At 43.6% G+C, this 17,587-nt stretch overlaps 1 pseudogene; it reads right to left on the reverse strand.

The window, feature by feature from the left end:
* Positions 1-16,235: 16,235 nt before the first annotated feature.
* Positions 16,236-16,353, reverse strand: LOC124712653 (annotated as a pseudogene).
* Positions 16,354-17,587: the final 1,234 nt, after the last annotated feature.

The raw sequence follows: 17,587 nt of genomic DNA on the forward strand, positions 1-17,587 counted from the left end.
TGTGTGTTGTGAGCTTTTAATCATATACATACAAAAGAAAGAAAACGTAACTACGAAAAATAAACAGTTCAGAGCCTTACTGGAAACGCTGTTGCAACACAGCTAACATTAAAAAAGTGTCGCAACTTCACAATAATGAAGGAAGCTGTTCAAAGCAAAGAAGAATTTGATTTAAGTCGGATGAATTAGAAGTCACACGCTTCACAGTTGTAATAAACAATGCGCCAGCGACTGAATTGAGGAGAGGAACAGCGAACTTCTATTCATTGCAGTTGTTTGTTAAGTGTACTAAATAATGTAATATTATAGTACTGTAAGTACGTAACAGAAACATTATCTATATTTTTACTGCGAGAAAAAGAAATTTATGCGAAAGACATTGATGAAGATGTTTATTTACGCCGGCCGAAGTGGCCGTGCGGTTAAAGGCGCTGCAGCCTGGAACCGCAAGACCGCTACGGTCGCAGGTTCGAATCCTGCCTCGGGCATGGATGTTTGTGATGTCCTTAGGTTAGTTAGGTTTAACTAGTTCTAAGTTCTAGGGGACTAATGACCTCAGCAGTTGAGTCCCATAGTGCTCAGAGCCATTTTTTTTTGTTTATTTACATTCACTTTTTCTTTAAAATATCGAGGTTTTAAAAGTTGCCTCGTATTTTACATGAATATCACGGAAATATAATCTCAGATTTTTATATCTGCAGTCTAAGTACTGTCGCATCCATAAATCATTTCTCTCGTGAGACAAACAAGGCGCTTCTGTAAGATTTTCTTCTTTTTCTTTTTTGTCTCCTGCTGTTGCGGCCATGAAACGTCGTATGCGCATTTAATATATAATGCAAAATCCAGTGGAACAGTTATTTTTTGGAGTTGTTTTGAACTGAATTACTTACATGATATGAGTAAATCTGAGTAAATTAGTTTTCAAGGACTTGAATCCACAGTAAAAAAATAAAATCCATCAAAGTAATATCAGCAGTGATTACATTTAGAGTTTGTCTGTGTATAAAGTTTGATCATATTGTTCTTCACACAATTGCAGTTATCTAACCATACCTACTTTATTAGATTTTTGTCTATGTCTCTCCCCAACTTAAATACCTAACACAGTATAATTACTGCAAAAATAAAACTGCGTAAAATACACCTTGTTTTATTTCAACTTTTTCTGGCTTGTTTTGTAAACACATTGAGCTTATTTAGTTTTGGAGAGATACAACACTGCCCACCAAAATTTCGGGTATTTTGGAGGTGCAGCTGTTGTTTGACAGTCGTTTTACGGAGTCGATGCCAGTGTTCACGCGAAAACGGACAAAATCGAGTATCGAGCTCTCACTAGATTTTTTATTTAGAAAGGCAATACGCCTAATGCAAATTAAATACTAGCTGAACGCTGTGTACGGGGCTCTACGCCATTATTTAATGAAATTTTGGGTAGCTGAATTTAAACGTAGCCGTACCAGCTCGGGTGACAATGAACGTTCGGGAAGGCCAAAAACTACAACCACTGACAATAACATTGCTCAAATTCACCAAACTGTCCTAGAGAAGGAAAAACCTATTACAGGATCATACTACGCGACATTACTTGACAAACTGAAAGCGGAAATTGAGGAAAACGCTCACATTTGCACACGAAAAATTTTTTTTTCACGAAGATAATGCATCATCTTACTCCTCAGCCGTTGCCATTCTGAAATTCCACGAACTGCGATTTCAGCTCCTTGACCACCATTCTTACTCACCAGATCCAGCACCAGGCGATTTTGTTTTTGTTCCCTTGGCTAAAAGTTGAGCTCGGAGGAAATAAATTTTCGTTGAATGAAGTGTCCATCACTTTTGTAAACAGAGGAAGACATAAACTATTATTTGGACGGGTTGAAGAGATGGGGCTGTCGCTGGAAGAAATGTTCCATTTGTTTGTAGGGTCGGAAACATTTCAGTCTTCCTTTATATTGGACCTATACGACGCTTGTGTCACACAGAAAGTATTGTGCATCTTCGTAAGATTCGTGTGAATAACTCCGTAGTGCCATGCTTTCGGCTGTATTTTTAAGCCCAGAAGAAAGGAAAAATTTGTCGGTTTCCCTCTGAACGGAGAGCTAATACGCAACACGTACTGTTTTGCCCCTACTTCATATTTAATGCGTATGTGAGATCATATTCGCAGAAGGTTCAGAGACTCAGAGACTAAGCACAGTGGTCTGTACATGACGTTGTATCACGCCACTTTCAACAAAACTTCAAACCACCATTGTCAAACACACGCACACACACATATATATATATATATATATATATATATATATATATATATATATATATATATATATATTTATTTTTTTTTGCAGAATTTTTAAAAGTTGACATGCTAACGTTAAACAGTTTTATAGCTGATACTTAGCAGATTTTATGTTTTGTTTTCGTTGTCCTCGGAATACGGTTATTGCCTGAGGATATTCCTGTACGAAGACTTTTAAAACTTTCCAGGATTGTAGAAGTTCGATGGATCAGTAGCTACGAAATAGTAAATGTTCGCAGTTTTAAATTTCGTATTGTTAAATACTTCAAACAAGTAGTTGAGAAGAATACTTTGCTTCATGAGCTAAAAATTCCAAATAAAAGCAAAACATGTACACGCTTTAGAAATGCCTTCAAACGACTCCATCTCTTACAATTCCTCTTCTTTCCAAGCCACATCAACGATTACATTTATACGCAAAGAATCTGATTATTTACATCGCTGACAAATACTATTCAAATTAGCTTAGATATTCTCTAAGTAAAGGCAAACGAAATTCATTTTGAAATGTTGTAAAAGACTTTATAAAATTTAGAGTTATGTTCGTATCCACATAGAATGCAAGCGGTAACGCTCAAACTGTGTCGTTTGCTGTGAGATTATTGCCTTACAATCAGTATCACAGAATTCATCTGGAGCACTAGGCTTAATTACACCACAATATACATATCAGTTACACTCCCCGTCAAGATCTGCATGTGTGGTCTGCTTGGTGTCAGGCAAGGATACTATAAATTCTTCAGGCTTTGATGATACGTCTGTCAGGGGGATAGTGTTCACTGGTTTTCGCTTTATCCATAATGCGCTTTTTAGCGTGGTATTTTGCTTTGGCCAAATTTCCTTGTCAAAAATCCAAAATTTTTACTACATGCAGCAATATATAACATACCGTAATTCTGCCTTGATAACAAATGAACGATTATGAAAGCTGTGTAACAAAAAATGTTGCAGGAGCTGGAATCTTGTCTGTTTAAAAATTCTTGCGATCTGATATTGCTTACCTTCTTCTGCTTCTGAGGACTCGAGATGGTCAGTTAAATGCTACAGGAACTAATGCCAGCACTAAGTATTGGAGCTTACTGCTTTAGTAGAAGGAACGAAATCTATTGCTGTCGCTGTTAATGATTGTTAGTATCACGAAAACTGAAGTTTGAGCTGATCGGAAGATGTATTTTTTTGACATATTATCCTTCCATTTTTCGTTGCTGAAAATTCGGGACGTTCACTACGAAGCTTCTACTCTATATCAGAAACTCTTGAGATACCTGAGCTCGCTTCCTTAATAAAACTAGCTCAATAAACCGTAGCAGTAAATGTATAAGCAGTAACGCAAAAGGCCCGATATGGCCGCCGCCAGCAAGCTGAGAAAAGAAGGAAGGATGCGTTCAACGCCCCGTCCACAGCGCGGTCATTAGAAACGGTGCACAAGCTCGGATTACGAGAGGACGAGGAAGGGAATCAGCCGTGCCCTTTCAAAGGAACCATCCCAGCATTTACCTCGAGCGATTTAGGGAAATCACGGAAAATCTTTATCCGGGTAAGCAAACGGGGGTTTGAGCCGCCGTCCACCGGAAAGCGAGTCCCGTATGCTAACCATTGCGGCTCCTCCCTCGGTCCCATAAGTCAGCCATACCTTCCCTAGACACAGACTTAGGATGCCATCGCTGTATGAAGGGGAACGGGCGTGCTCTGTCCCTGCCTTCTCTCCTCCGACGAGCGAAGCTGCTGTGGCACCAAACACAGGGTCCTATGCGCGAGAGTTTGCCACCAGACCACAGAGGCCAGCCACCTCCGTACTTAGTTGCAGAGCTTAAGACACGTGCAGTAATCCTTTACACCCGCGAAACAAATGTGTGTTCCTGCTGCTAAACGTAGGCTATAAGGCAGCTTCGAGAGATGAAATAGTCAAGGCAGAAGACGATCAAATAGGTAAAAGGACAAAACCTAGTAGAAATCCTTGGCTATCATAGAAGATACTGAATTTAGTTGATGGAAGGAGAAAATACAAAAATCCAGCAAATGAAGTGGGCGAAAGTGACTACAAAGATCTAAATAAATGAGATCGACAAGAAGCGGAAAACGGCTAACCAAGAATGCTTAGAGGACAAATGAAAGGATTTAGAAGCTTATTTCACTAGGGGAAAGGTGGATACCACCTATAGGTAAACTAAAGTGGCCTTTGGAGAAAATGTATGAATATCAAGAGCTGAGGTGGAAGAACTGAAACGTGGAAGGAGTATATGGAGGGTCTATACAAGGGAGATGTACTTGAAGGCAGTGTTACACAAGTGGAATAGGACGTACATGAAGATGAAATGGGAAGTATGATACTGCGAGAAGACTTTGATGGAGCACTGAAAGACCTAAGTCGAAACAAGGCTCCGGGAGTAGACGAGATTCCGCTGGAACGATTGATAGCCTTGGGAAAGCCAACCGTGATAAAACCCTTCCATCTGATGAGCAAGATGTATGAGACAGGTGAAAAGTCCTCAGACTTCAAGAAGAATATAATAACTGCAATTGCGAAGAAATCAGGTGCTGACAGGTGTCAAAATTACCGAACTATCAGTTTAATAATTCATGGTTGCAAAATACTGACACGAATTGCTTACAAAAGATTGGAAAAACTGGTAGAAACCGACATCGGGGAAGATCAGTTTGGATTCCAGAAAAATGTTTGAACACGCGAGGCAATATTAACCCTACGATTTATCTTAGAAGATAGGTCAAGGAAAGCCAAATCTATGTTAATACATTTGTAGATTTAGAAAAAGCTTTTGACAATGTTGACTGAAATACACAGTTTCAAGTACTGAAGGTAGCAGTAGTAAAATACAAGAATCTAAATGCTATTTACAGCTTGTACAGAAACAAAACGGCAGTTACTGGAGTCGAGGGGCATGAGAGGTAAGCAGTGGTTCAGAAAGGTGTGAGACCGAAACGGCCGGTGTGGCCGAACGGTTCTAGGCGCTACAATCTGGAACCACGTGACTGCTAAGGTCGCAGGTTCGAATCCTGCCTCGGGCATGGATGTGTGTGATGTCCTTAGGTTAGTTAGGTTTAAGTAATCCTAAGTGTAGGGTACTGATGACCTCAGATGTTAAGTCCCATAGTGCTTAGAGCAATTTGAAATACAGACGTGAAGAATAAAGGTGTAGGTCGTTAATAAAGTTTATTTATTAAAAAAGCTTTAAGTTTTCACATAAAACATTCAGAGGCATTACTTTTCAGCACGACAGTGTTGGGATGAGGCCTGTGTGGTTCCAGAGTTAACTCCCTGAGAGGTGCCTGTCGTACAGGAACATCGTTTCGTTCCAAATCACGTCGCAGCTACAGCTTGGCAATCTTGAAAAACATTAGTGTTTATTGTGCAAAATTTTGTTTTGCAGAGCTATTCGTTGCAGTCCCTTTTGCTGTAGCTTGTACGTATGCTTTACCGAAGAGACCTTCAGTATGAAGAATACGATTTATTAAGTTAAATATTACTTGTTGTTATTCAGTTAAAATTTATTCAGTTAATTAATTACTCAACTGATTGGTATAAAGTTATCGTTCAATTATTTGTTACTGTAGCGATTGTAATTATTTAATTCTGTCATTAACCACTGCTCATTTAATATGTTATTAATTATTCTGTTACTTATTATTCATATATTATTAGTCAATTAAATATTAATAATGACATCAAGTCAACTGTCGAATTTGTTTGATGTGTAGCTCAAACAGTTGTTGCGACAGTAAGTGTGGATACACTTCCCGTCATTGAGCCACCAGCTCAGTCGTGGAACCTTAAAGTGGCTCATTCAGGGGAATTCGCATGGCCTTGTTGAGCAACATCTATTCTCTGTCCACAGCATATAGATTTGAATTGTGAACATGACAAAATGATTTGCATTGCTCGTGCTTTCCAGTGATTGCTGCAGAAACGTAACACTGTTAGGAGAACCATGACACTCCTACATATCAATCATTAATACTACCCAATTACAAGAAGACAGTGAAAGGCCTACCTTCTTTCATTGTTGCTTTCTGTCTTCGTGGAACAATTCATCCCTAAGACGACGAATGTTTGGCAACTTGGGGCACACTTAGTGATTCCTGGCATGGGCCCATTGTGATACGCATACAGAAACCGACCCAGGCCATCGATAGCAAACTTAACCTGCGTCACGAATCGTTGCTTACGCTGTCGCTTCGACTAAATACACTACTGGGCATTAAAACTGCTACACCAAGAAGAAATGCAGATGATAAACGGGTATTCATTGGACAAATATATTATACTAGAACTGACATGTGATTACATTTTCACGCAATTTGGCTGCATAGATCCTGAGAAATCAGTACCCAGAACAACCACCTCTGGCCGTAATACGGCCTTGGTACGCCTGGGCATTGAGTCAGACAGAGCTTGGATGGTGTATACAGGTACAGCTGCCCATGCAGCTTCAACACGATACCACAGTTCATCAAGAGTGGTGACTGGCGTATTGTGACGAGCCAGTTGCTCGGCCACCATTCACCACATGTTTTCAATTACTGAGAGATCTGGAGAATGTGCTGGCCATGGCACCAGTCGAACATTTTCTGCATCCAGAAAGGCTCGTACAGGACCTGCAACATGCGGTCGTGCATTGTCCTGCTGAAATGTAGGGTTTCGCAGGGATCGAATGATGGGTAGAGCCACGGGTCGTAACACATCTGAAATGTAACGTCCACTGTTCAAAGTGCCGTCAATGCGAACAAGAGGTGACTTGAGACGTGTAACCAATAGCACCCCATACCATCACGCCGGGTGATACGCCAGTATGGCGATGACGGATACACGCTTCCAATGTGCGTTCACCGCGATGTCGCCAAACACGGATGCGACCATCATGATGCTGTAAACAGAACCTGGATTCATCCGAAAAAATGACGTTTTGCCATTCGTGCACCCAGGTTCGTCGCTGAGTACACCATCGTAGCCGCTCCTGTCTGTGATGCAGCGTCAAGGGTAGCCGCAGGCACGGTCACCGAGCTGATTGTCCATGCTGCTGCAAACGTCGTCGAACTGTTCGTACATATGGTTGTTGTCTTGCAAACTTCCCCATCTGTTGACTCAGGGATCGAGACGTGGCTGCACGATCCGTTACAGCCATGCGGATAAGATGCCTGTTATCTCGACTGCTAGTGATACGAGGCCGTTGGGATGCAGCACGGCGTTCCGTATTACCCTGCTGAAACCACCGATTCCATATTCGCGATAGGCTAAAATCCGACCTTTATCAAAGTCCTTCTTAGACGAGGCATCACAACAACGTTTCACGGGCGACGCCGGTCAACTGCTGTTTGTGTATGAGAAATCGGTTGGAAACTTTCCTCGTGTCAGCACGTTGTAGGTGTAGCCACCGGCGCCAACCTTGTGTGAATGCTCTGAAAAGCTGTTCATTTGCATATCACAGCATCTTCTTCCTGTCGGTTAAATTTCGTGTCTGTAGCACCTCATCTTCGTAGTGTAGCAATTTTAATGGCCAGTAGTGTATCTAGACGAAAAGCGACACGGAATGGAATGAGCATTTAAGGTCAGTACTGGGGATGGGAGAATTTTATGAAAGTGTAGTTGATCTATAAAGGAGATATTTGAGGCCCAACCTTGAATAGCTTGAGAGCGTTTGGGATCCACACCAGGTGGGATTGAAGGAAGAGATCGAAGCGGTTCGGATGTATGCTGCTAGATTTGTTACCGTCAGGTTCGATCAGCACAAATGTTGCACAAATGTTCCGTAAATTCAAATAGTAATCCCTATAGGGAATAGATGTTCTTTTCGCAAAACAATGTTGAGAGAATTTAGAGAATCATCATTTGTGGTTGACTGCAGGACGATCATCCATCTACCAAGACACATCTCGCATGAGGAGTGTGGAGACAAGATAAGAGAAATGCAGGATCGTACGGCAGCATATAGATAGTCGTTTTTCCGTCGCACCATTTGCAGATGGAGCAGGAAAGAGAAAGGCTATCAGTGGCGTCGTATCGTCCACAGATCACGGTGCCACAAGAAGGTCGGCAACGCGAATCTGTACTACAGCCATTTGCTACAATCCGCAAAAACGTATGGCAGGCGCTCCTGAAGACGACGCATCCTTTGGAGCACAGCTGTGCCCTCACACAGGAGGTCTATATAGAGCCGAACAAGGAAGCACTCCGCCTCAGTTTGTAAGCTCAACTTCAGCAGTCAACAACAACTCGAAGGGGCAGTGATCATGAAGTATCAGATAAAAATGTACGTTAGGTAAAGTTGAACGTTATACATCAAAAGAACAGTTTTTGATTGCTTGCAACAAGGGATGATTTCATAGCCAATGATACTTCTAAATGATCTGTGCTCTCCTGTTGCAAAGAACTGTCTCAAGTTAGGCATTAATCTAATAAAGTGAACCAGTATTTCATCTGTTGTAGTTAAAAATGTACCTTTGGCAGAGCACTCAAAGAGCTCACATTTGTGACCAGAGGATCGTGGTTTCGTCTGGTCACAACAACTGGTACAAAACGCCGTCCCGTTGTCAACGTACGGTGGCTTGAGAAGTATGTACGTAGATTTAGACTAGCCAGATATTCGTGGAGATGCCTTCTGGAAATCTAGGAAACGGACTCAGCGTGTCCACGTGCCTGTTTGCAAGACGATCTGTGTGAATAAAGCAAGCTGTGCCTGACAGGAGTTATTTTTCCCGAATCTGCGCTGATTCGTTGAAAGGAGGTCGTTTTGCTCCAGCAACGCCGCAATGTTTGAACTCGGAATGTGCTCTAGGGCCCCGGAGCAGACGGACGTGAGGTTTTTAGACGTGCCAGCAACACTTAGCAGCGCCTGTGCGGCCTACAGAGTATTTATAGAGGCTTCGCAGTGCAGAAGCGATAAGGCGCGAGACAGCCGGCGTGGGCACGCGCCGCTCTGAGTGCTCCCAGAATAGAGGCGGCCCGTACACAGTGGCTGCTGTGCTGTGCTCTGGAAGCGAGGCGAGGTCAAGGGCCGGCTGCCGGGCCGCGGTCTCACACGTACAGTCGCGGCGCCGCTGCTCTGTGCAGTAAATGCGAAAATGTGTACACAGTTCTCAGACTGTAGACAATGGCCATCGGAACAGCACTAAAAAAAAAAAGGTCCGATTAAAATTACTTGATATTTGGCGTCTGTCACTTGCCGCTACAGTCTTGCCGCGTCAGCTGCGGGATACTGCTTGGTTATAGGCGACACACAGACACGACACGTCACATCACAACGCTGTTTATGTGTAACGCGGAGCAATGTTGGAAGCGGCAGCCGCGAACTGTGAAGGATGCTCTGTCGACCAGTGACTGAACTGCGGCAGGCGACACGTATTCCAACCCTGAAGTCAAACTCATATCCTAAGTTAACCACAGACTCGTGATGTCCAATGTGTCCGAGAAAACGGCGGTTAGCAGTCTGCAGCAGAACTAAAATCACGATCTCTTTGTTCACAGCGATTAAGCTGATCTCTACGGGCAAACTCAAAACACAAAAATTTCAGTTTTAGTGCTAAAAAACAAACTGTAATTTCTTACTCTCATTCTTTGGTTACTTAAAGCTATCCTTACATTGGCTACAAAAACTGCCGCTTAACCAACCGATAAGCAGTCCTGTTTGACACTTTTTGTAGATTACAGACGATACTGGCAGATTCCACATGAAGAAAGAATGGTAGGAAGAAAAACTAAGGGCAAGTAAAAGAGTTCATGCCATAATGAAATTTGTGGTGTCACCGCCAGACACCACACTTGCTCGGTGGTAGCCTTTAAATCGGTCGCGGTCCGTTAGTATACGTCGGATCCGCGTGTCGCCACTATCAGTGATTGCAAACCGAGCACCGCCACACGGCAGGTCTAGAGAGACTTCCTAGCATTCGCCCAGTTGTACAACCGACTTTGCTAGCGATGGTTGACTGACAAAATACGCTCTCATTTGCCGAGACGATAGTTAGCATAGCCTTCAGCTACGTCATTTGCTACGACCTAGCAAGGCGGCATATTCTTCAAGAATGTATTCTAAACAGATAACATTGTGACTCATGTACCGTCAAGAGCGACGTTCATCATTAATGCATTAAAGTTAAGTATCAAACTAATTACGTCCGCTTTCTGAATTCTAATTCCTTCATGTTCCAGACCTCACGTCAGGACAGTCCTTCCCTCCTCACGCCAGCCTGCGTGAGCTACAACGTGTGAATTTCGGCTTCCTCTTGTGAGACGGTGTTGGCTCTTCTGCCAACACAATAAAAATGATGTGGCAAAGTACTATAAATTTTAAAAAATGTAAATCAACTAAATAAAAATAATAATGAAAGTCTTTTCCCTGGACAGGAAAGGGAACTACAAAAAAATCGATCTACTTGCCACCACCACTTGTGTCCTGAGAAAAAAAAAGAACGGCACCTCTCCAGGCGTTGGCGCCGACCTAAGCTTGTCCCAAAACAAGTAACCCATTTCTAAAAGGAGTAGGAAAGGAAAAAAGTAGACGAAGAGAACACTCAGGCCAGCGATGAAAATGAAAGGAGTTTTTTCCCAGAAATTCCGAGAGTCGCTCGCGCCTTCCGCTGGTGGAACAATTAATCGTGTCTCCTAGAAATTTTTATGGAGCTTCTGTTTGTAGTTCCTTCTGACCATCACATTTGCAAAATATGGCTTGGACGTTCCAGCTGGAAAGTGGGTCGTGAAAGGTCCTTGATATAAAAGCTGAAAAGAACTGCTTGTACCTGGGGTTGTAAACAAGTGTCATTAAGGTACGTCCAATAACACAATTCCGATTTCACGTCGGCGTCAAAAAGGTAGCGCCCGCATCTCGTGGTCGTGCGGTAGCGTTCTCGCTTCCCACGCCCGGGTTCCCGGGTTCGATTCCCGGCGGGGTCAGGGATTTTCTCTACCTCGTGATGGCTGGGTGTTGTGTGTTGTCCTTAGGTTAGTTAGGTTTAAGTAGTTCTAAGTTCTCGGGGACTGATGATCATAGATGTTAAGTCCCATAGTGCTAAGAGCCATTTCAACCATTTTCAAAAAGGTAGCGGACGGTATGACCTCTATCCAATTCACGGCACTAGTTTTCGTTGCGTGGCAGAAACGTCTGGAAAGCGATCTGAGCAGGTGTCTGTCGGGTAAGGAAAACCAAGATTCGCTTCGCGAGCCTCCAGACGTCAGAAGACGGATGACATGAAAATCAGCTGGCGTCTGTGTCTCCACGCCACAGTGAACACATAGGGGCGTGTCAGGCAGGCGGACGCGGTGCAAACGAAACTGGTTGACCTGTTTGTCACTGGCGGTGATATACCAGGAGGATTGGACGCTTGTGTCGAGAAAGCATGCTCCATCGCTTTCCATATACGACGCCATATGATCTGAGGACATGTGTGTTCTCTAGGCGCTACAGTCTGGAGCCGCGCGGCCGCTACGGTCGCAGGTTCGAATCCTGCCTCGGGCATGGATGTGTGTGATGCCCTTAGGTTAGTTAGGTTTAAGTAGTTCTAAGTTCTAGGGGACTGATGAACTCAGCAGTTAAGTCCCATAGTGCTCAGAGCCATTTGAACCATTTGAAACTTGTGTTCGATACGATAGGGGAGCCGATGCATTTGTAATGCGTCGTGTACAGTATTTTGTCCGGAGTACTTGTGGGAGCGGTAAGGATTGGAGGATGTAACATAATTCAATAAAGAAAGCAGCCATGGAATGTCTGATAATACGACTGTGGCTGACGTGGAGGTCGGAGCATATTCACGTATAAGCAGCCCGGTGTCGCTCATCGGGCAACGGCGCCGGACTTTCGGTTGGGAGCCAACAAAAAGTGCCGTGACTGTCTGGCGCGTGGAATAGCCGACCACGTCACGCTTCTGTGGGACAACAAGGGAGGCATACTAAACTTTGAATAACATCCCATTAGAGACAAACGATCCCATCGGCATCAACATACGACGGGCGAGGGTAATCGGGGTTGAGAACCCTTGTGCCACGTGAGGGACGGGAGAGGCCTGGTAGACATTCACGTACCGCGCACCCTTGCACAATGCCAAAAATGGCTCTGAACACTATGGGACTTAACATCTGAGGTCATCAGTCCACTAGAACTTAGAACTACTTAAACCTAACTAACCTAAGGACATCACACACACCCATGCCCGAGACAGGATTCGAACTTGCGACCTTAGCGGTCGTGCGGTCCCGGATTGAAACGCCTAGAACCGCTCGGCCACACCAGCCGGCTAAGCTACCATTTTATTTGGTATTAGAGAAAAAGTCGGGCTATAGACAATATTCAGGGGAGTATGTTGTGTCTCGGTTTCCTCTTCTGATGCTAATATCTGAGATGTGCACAAAATTTATTTTTTACAGGTAATAAATTTAAAAATTTCTATCAATGATCACACACACATCATCATATTTTAGAATTTTCTAAAATTAGTGGGCAATGGAGGTAGAGGAGGTCATTGTGATTGTATACTAAAATGCCAATGAAACTGGTACGCCTACCTAATATCGTGTAGGGGCCCCGCGAACACGTAGAAGTGCGGCAACACGACGTGGCATGGACTCGACTGATGTTTGACACCATGAATCCTGCAGGGCTGTCCATAAATCCGTAAGAGTATGATGGAGTGGAGATCTCTTCTGAACAGCACGTTGCAGGACATCCCAGATATCTTCAACAATGTTCATGTCTGGGAAGTTTGTTTGTAAGCGGAAGTGTTTAAACCCAGAAGAATGTTCCACGAGCCACTCTGTAGCAGTTATGAATGTGTGGGGTGTCGCATTGTCCTGCTGGAACTGTCCAGGTCCGTCGGAATGCACAGAGGACATGAGTGGATGCAGGTGATCACGCAGGATGCTTACATACGTACCACCTGTCAGAGTCCTAGCTAGAAGTATCAGGGGTCCCGTATCACTCCAATTTGAAACGTGACTCGTCCGACCAGGCAACATTTTTCCAGTCATCAACAGTCCAATCTCGATGTTGAGGGGCCCAGATGAGGCGTAAAATTTCGTGTCGTGCAATCATCAAGGGTACACCGAGTGGTCCTTCGGCTCCCAAAGCCCATATCGATAATGTTTCATAGAATGGTTCGTACGCTCACACTTGTTGATGGCCCAAAATTGAAATCTGCAGCAATTTGTAGAAGGATTGCACTTCTGTCACGCTCAACGATTATCTTCAGTTCTCGTTTGTCCCGTTCTTGCAGTATCTTTTTCCGGCCGCAGCGATGTCGGAGGTTTGATGGTTTACCAGATTCCTGATATTCACGGTAGACTCGTGAAATAGTCGTACGGAAAAATCCTCACTTCATCGCTATCTCGGAGATGCTGTGACCCATCGCTTATTTGCCGACTATAACACCACGTTGAAACTCACGTAAATCTTGATAACATGCCATTGTAACAGCAGTAACTGATCTAACAAATGCGCCAGACACTTGCTGTCTTAGATAGACGTTGCCGACCTCTGCGCCGTATTCTGCCTGTTTACATATCTATGCACTTGAATACGCATGCCTGAAACAGTTTCTTTAGCACTTTAGTATATGTGCCAGTTCTGGTCAATTTACCTTCATTTACGAATAAAGTGTGCCGGAATGTTAAAAATTCAGGTTTCCGATAAATTACAAAAGAAGATTTACGAACTTATCAGTTTATTACTACGCAGCTTTAGATCACACAAGCTGCATATTGCTGTTCGTCACCTGTTTCTTTATTCTTCGTAACCTTCTCTTCATTTTTTTTATTTATCCTAGTGTCCTTGGTAAGATTTTGCAGCTTTCTCCACTTCGGTCACTCGCAGCCGATAAATAACAGTTAGACGTTAAATATTATTCCTTGCACACCTTCACCTGCCCGTGTTAGGCAAAATTCTTCTGCCTGACTCATGTAGTACTATCACTGTCAGAGGGTGGTACGGGACCACAAGTCCCACCGCCATACCCCCAAAGTGAATTGCAGTGACTTGGAAATTTACTGCCTCACCAACACAGTTAGACCGCAATAGACCGGTGATGCTGTATTGTAACATATCACCCCGAACTACAAGTCCATTTAAAAAATAAATAAAATCTTGATGTATAGTACTGTCACCGTCAGGAAGTGGTACGGGACTAGAAGTCCTACCGCCACACCTCCAAAGTGAATTGCAGTGACGCAGTCACTGCCCTGTGGAAATTCACTGCCTCACCAACTCAGCTAGGCCCCAATAGACCGGTGATGCTGCATTGTATCTTCAACATTGTTACTTTGCGAAGCACTGTGCTCGGGCTTCATTCCCCTATGCAGCTGTTGAAGCTTTCGTTGGGATTCTGAGAGAGACCATGAGGATGTCTCCAAAGAAGATTTGTATTTGCCACTTCCTATTGCTTAGGCTTAATTGCCCCATAACAGCAAGGAATGCCAGTGAGTGTGTAGTATGCCTGTACACCCAATTTCTGTAGGTGACTCTTGCACCAAATGATGTGTATTATTCGATGTTGTTTTGAAATGGTTTCTTTACTCTTGGAATTTATTACACAGGAAACACATACACTAAAATAAAATAACATAGTAACAACTATGAAACAAACGTATTTCAAATTCCGAAAGCACTTCATAAAGACAGGGGGCCTAGCTCCTGTGCAACATTACATTCACACTAAATTTACGAACAAACGGATAATGTGAAAGTAGACAAACTATATGTTCTTGTAATATCTACAAATGCTCTTATATATTGAGCGGGTACATTTTTTCAAATTTTTGGTAATTTTTCACGAGCAACTCCCCTTACGCACTGGAGATTTCAAGTACACCGTGTGAGTTCATTTACTAGCAATTTACGCACATCTATATTACTAAACGGCTAAACTAGAGCGCATTTCCACTGTACGCTGCAGACTTCGTATCTAACGATTTCCAAGGTGCAAACAAAATCTGGTTTTGAGTATTTCATATAACTCTTGACTGACGTGCCCGAATAGTCGAGCGCGTTAGAGCGCCCACTTCCGGGAGACGGGGAGAGGCGCTGGCCCCGTATCGAATTCACTCGGCGGATTAACGTGGACGGCTGGTACGCCGGCCAGGCTCCACGCGGTGTTTAAGCAGTTTCTCACACCCGACGACGCCAATACCGGGCTGGTACCCACGTACGGCTTCAGGTGCACACTTCGCAAACATTAACAAAACGGTCTTATACACTTACATGAGCTGTAATACTGCACACAAACAGATTTGGTGCACAAATTCCGTCGCAGGGAGAAATGGTAGCGACAGGAACGATATCATCCGGGCACCCACTGCCACTAACAACGCCAAAACCACAGACTCTGTGGAGCACAGGAGAAAGCCAGTAACAAGAAGAAGGTATGATTTCTGACCGAATTCAAAAATTTAAGATGCTGTCATCTGCCCAGTAAGAGGAATGATCGCACATTAAAGGTTTAACGCAGTAGACAAGTATTAAAGTTAGGAACTATGTCTATGTTCTGAGGAAGTGTAACTCGCGGCATACAAACTACTCAGATGACATCCATCCAGTGACTCAACAAACTTTAAACATGATTTCAAAGCTCTAGTAAAACCAAAATAATTAGGGTCTCGGATCTTCAGCCACATAGGTTTTACATGCTTAACATCAAATATTTAACGCGTTTCTAAAGTGCTCAGACGTTTTGTACAATGGAGTTCGATTATTTGCAAAACTGAGGTTGGAGTCATTAAAACTAAACTAAACTAAACTCCGTCCGAAGAGGCCATGAAGGCCCAACGGTGCCGACCGGCCGCCGTGTCATCCTCAGCCCACAGGCGTCACCGGATGCGGATATGGAGGGGCGTGTGGTCAGCAAACTGCTCTCTTGGCCGTATGTCAGTTTACGAGACCGGAGCCGCTACTCCTCAGTCAAGCAGCTCCTCGGTTTGCCTTATGAGGGCCGAGTGCTCACCGCTTGCCAACAGCGCTCGGCAGACCAGATGGTCACCCATCCAAGTGCTAGCCCAGCCCGACAACGCTTAACTTCAGTAATCTGACGGGAACCGGTGTGACCACTGCGGCAAGGCCGTTGGCGAGGTTGGGATCATTATTAGCCAAAAGTATGCTTGATAACTACTGTACAAACAACTCTGTCCATGACCATGGAACAAGATAAACATTAAATTTACATTTATCAAGAAAAATAAACACAAAACTCAGAAGTACGAGACATCGATGTCAGAACAGATTTATGCTGGTGACAATCAGTAACACGAAAATAGCACACAAATTTTCAACATAAATTTTCGAGATGGTTTTGGCAACTCACATGCTAATCTTTCCAAATTCCAGGATGTTTGCTGGCACATACACGCTGCACTAAATATAAGTTATGTACAAATGAGCAGAATTACTGAGGAGTGAATTAATGTTTCAAAAAAATCTACTCTTACATGACCCGTATTATTAAACAGCTAACCAAGCCACGATGCTAGTAGCGAGACGATTATCTATTAGCTCTCAGAGGCAGCAAAAAATTATTTTCAATACTCCATGCAGTTATTCAAAATTCAAAAATTGTAAGTCGTGTAATAACCTACTCATTAAGAAGTTTAAACCTGTGTTAAAAGTTTAACACGGTAAGACAAGTATCAGATTTAGATACTGTGTATATATCTTGAGGCAAGTCACGGAGAGCAAGTCACCCAAACTACGCTATGTGATGAAAAGTATCCGGGCACCTCCAAAAACACTTTTTTCATATTAGATGCATTGTGCTGCCACCCACTGCCAGATACTTCATATCATCGACCTCAGTAGTCATTAGACATCGTGAGAGAGCAGAATGGGGCGCTCCGAGGAAATCACGGACTTCGAACGTGGTCAGGTGATTGGGTGTCAGTTGTGTCATACGTCTGTACGCCAGATTTTCACACTCCTAAACATCCCTAGGTTCACTGTTTCTGATGTGATAGTGAAGTGGAAACGTGAAGGGACACGTACAGCACAAAACCGTAGAGGCCGACCTCATCTGCTGACTGACAGAGACCGCCGACAGTTGAAGAGGATCGTAATGTGTAATAGGCAGACATCTATCCAGACCGTCACACAGGAATTCCAAACTGCATCAGGATCCACTGCAAGTACTATGACAGTTAGGTGGTACGTGAAAAAGCTTGGATTTCATGGTCGAGAGGCTGGTCATAAGCCACACATCACGCCGGTAAATGCCAAACGACGCCCCGCTTGGTGTAAGGAGCGTAAACTTTGGACGACTGAACAGTGGAAAAATATTGCGTGGAGTAACGAATCACGGTACATAATGTGG

The sequence above is a fragment of the Schistocerca piceifrons genome, chromosome 8, assembly GCF_021461385.2.
Source record: "Schistocerca piceifrons isolate TAMUIC-IGC-003096 chromosome 8, iqSchPice1.1, whole genome shotgun sequence".
NCBI classification, from domain to species: domain Eukaryota; kingdom Metazoa; phylum Arthropoda; class Insecta; order Orthoptera; family Acrididae; genus Schistocerca; species Schistocerca piceifrons.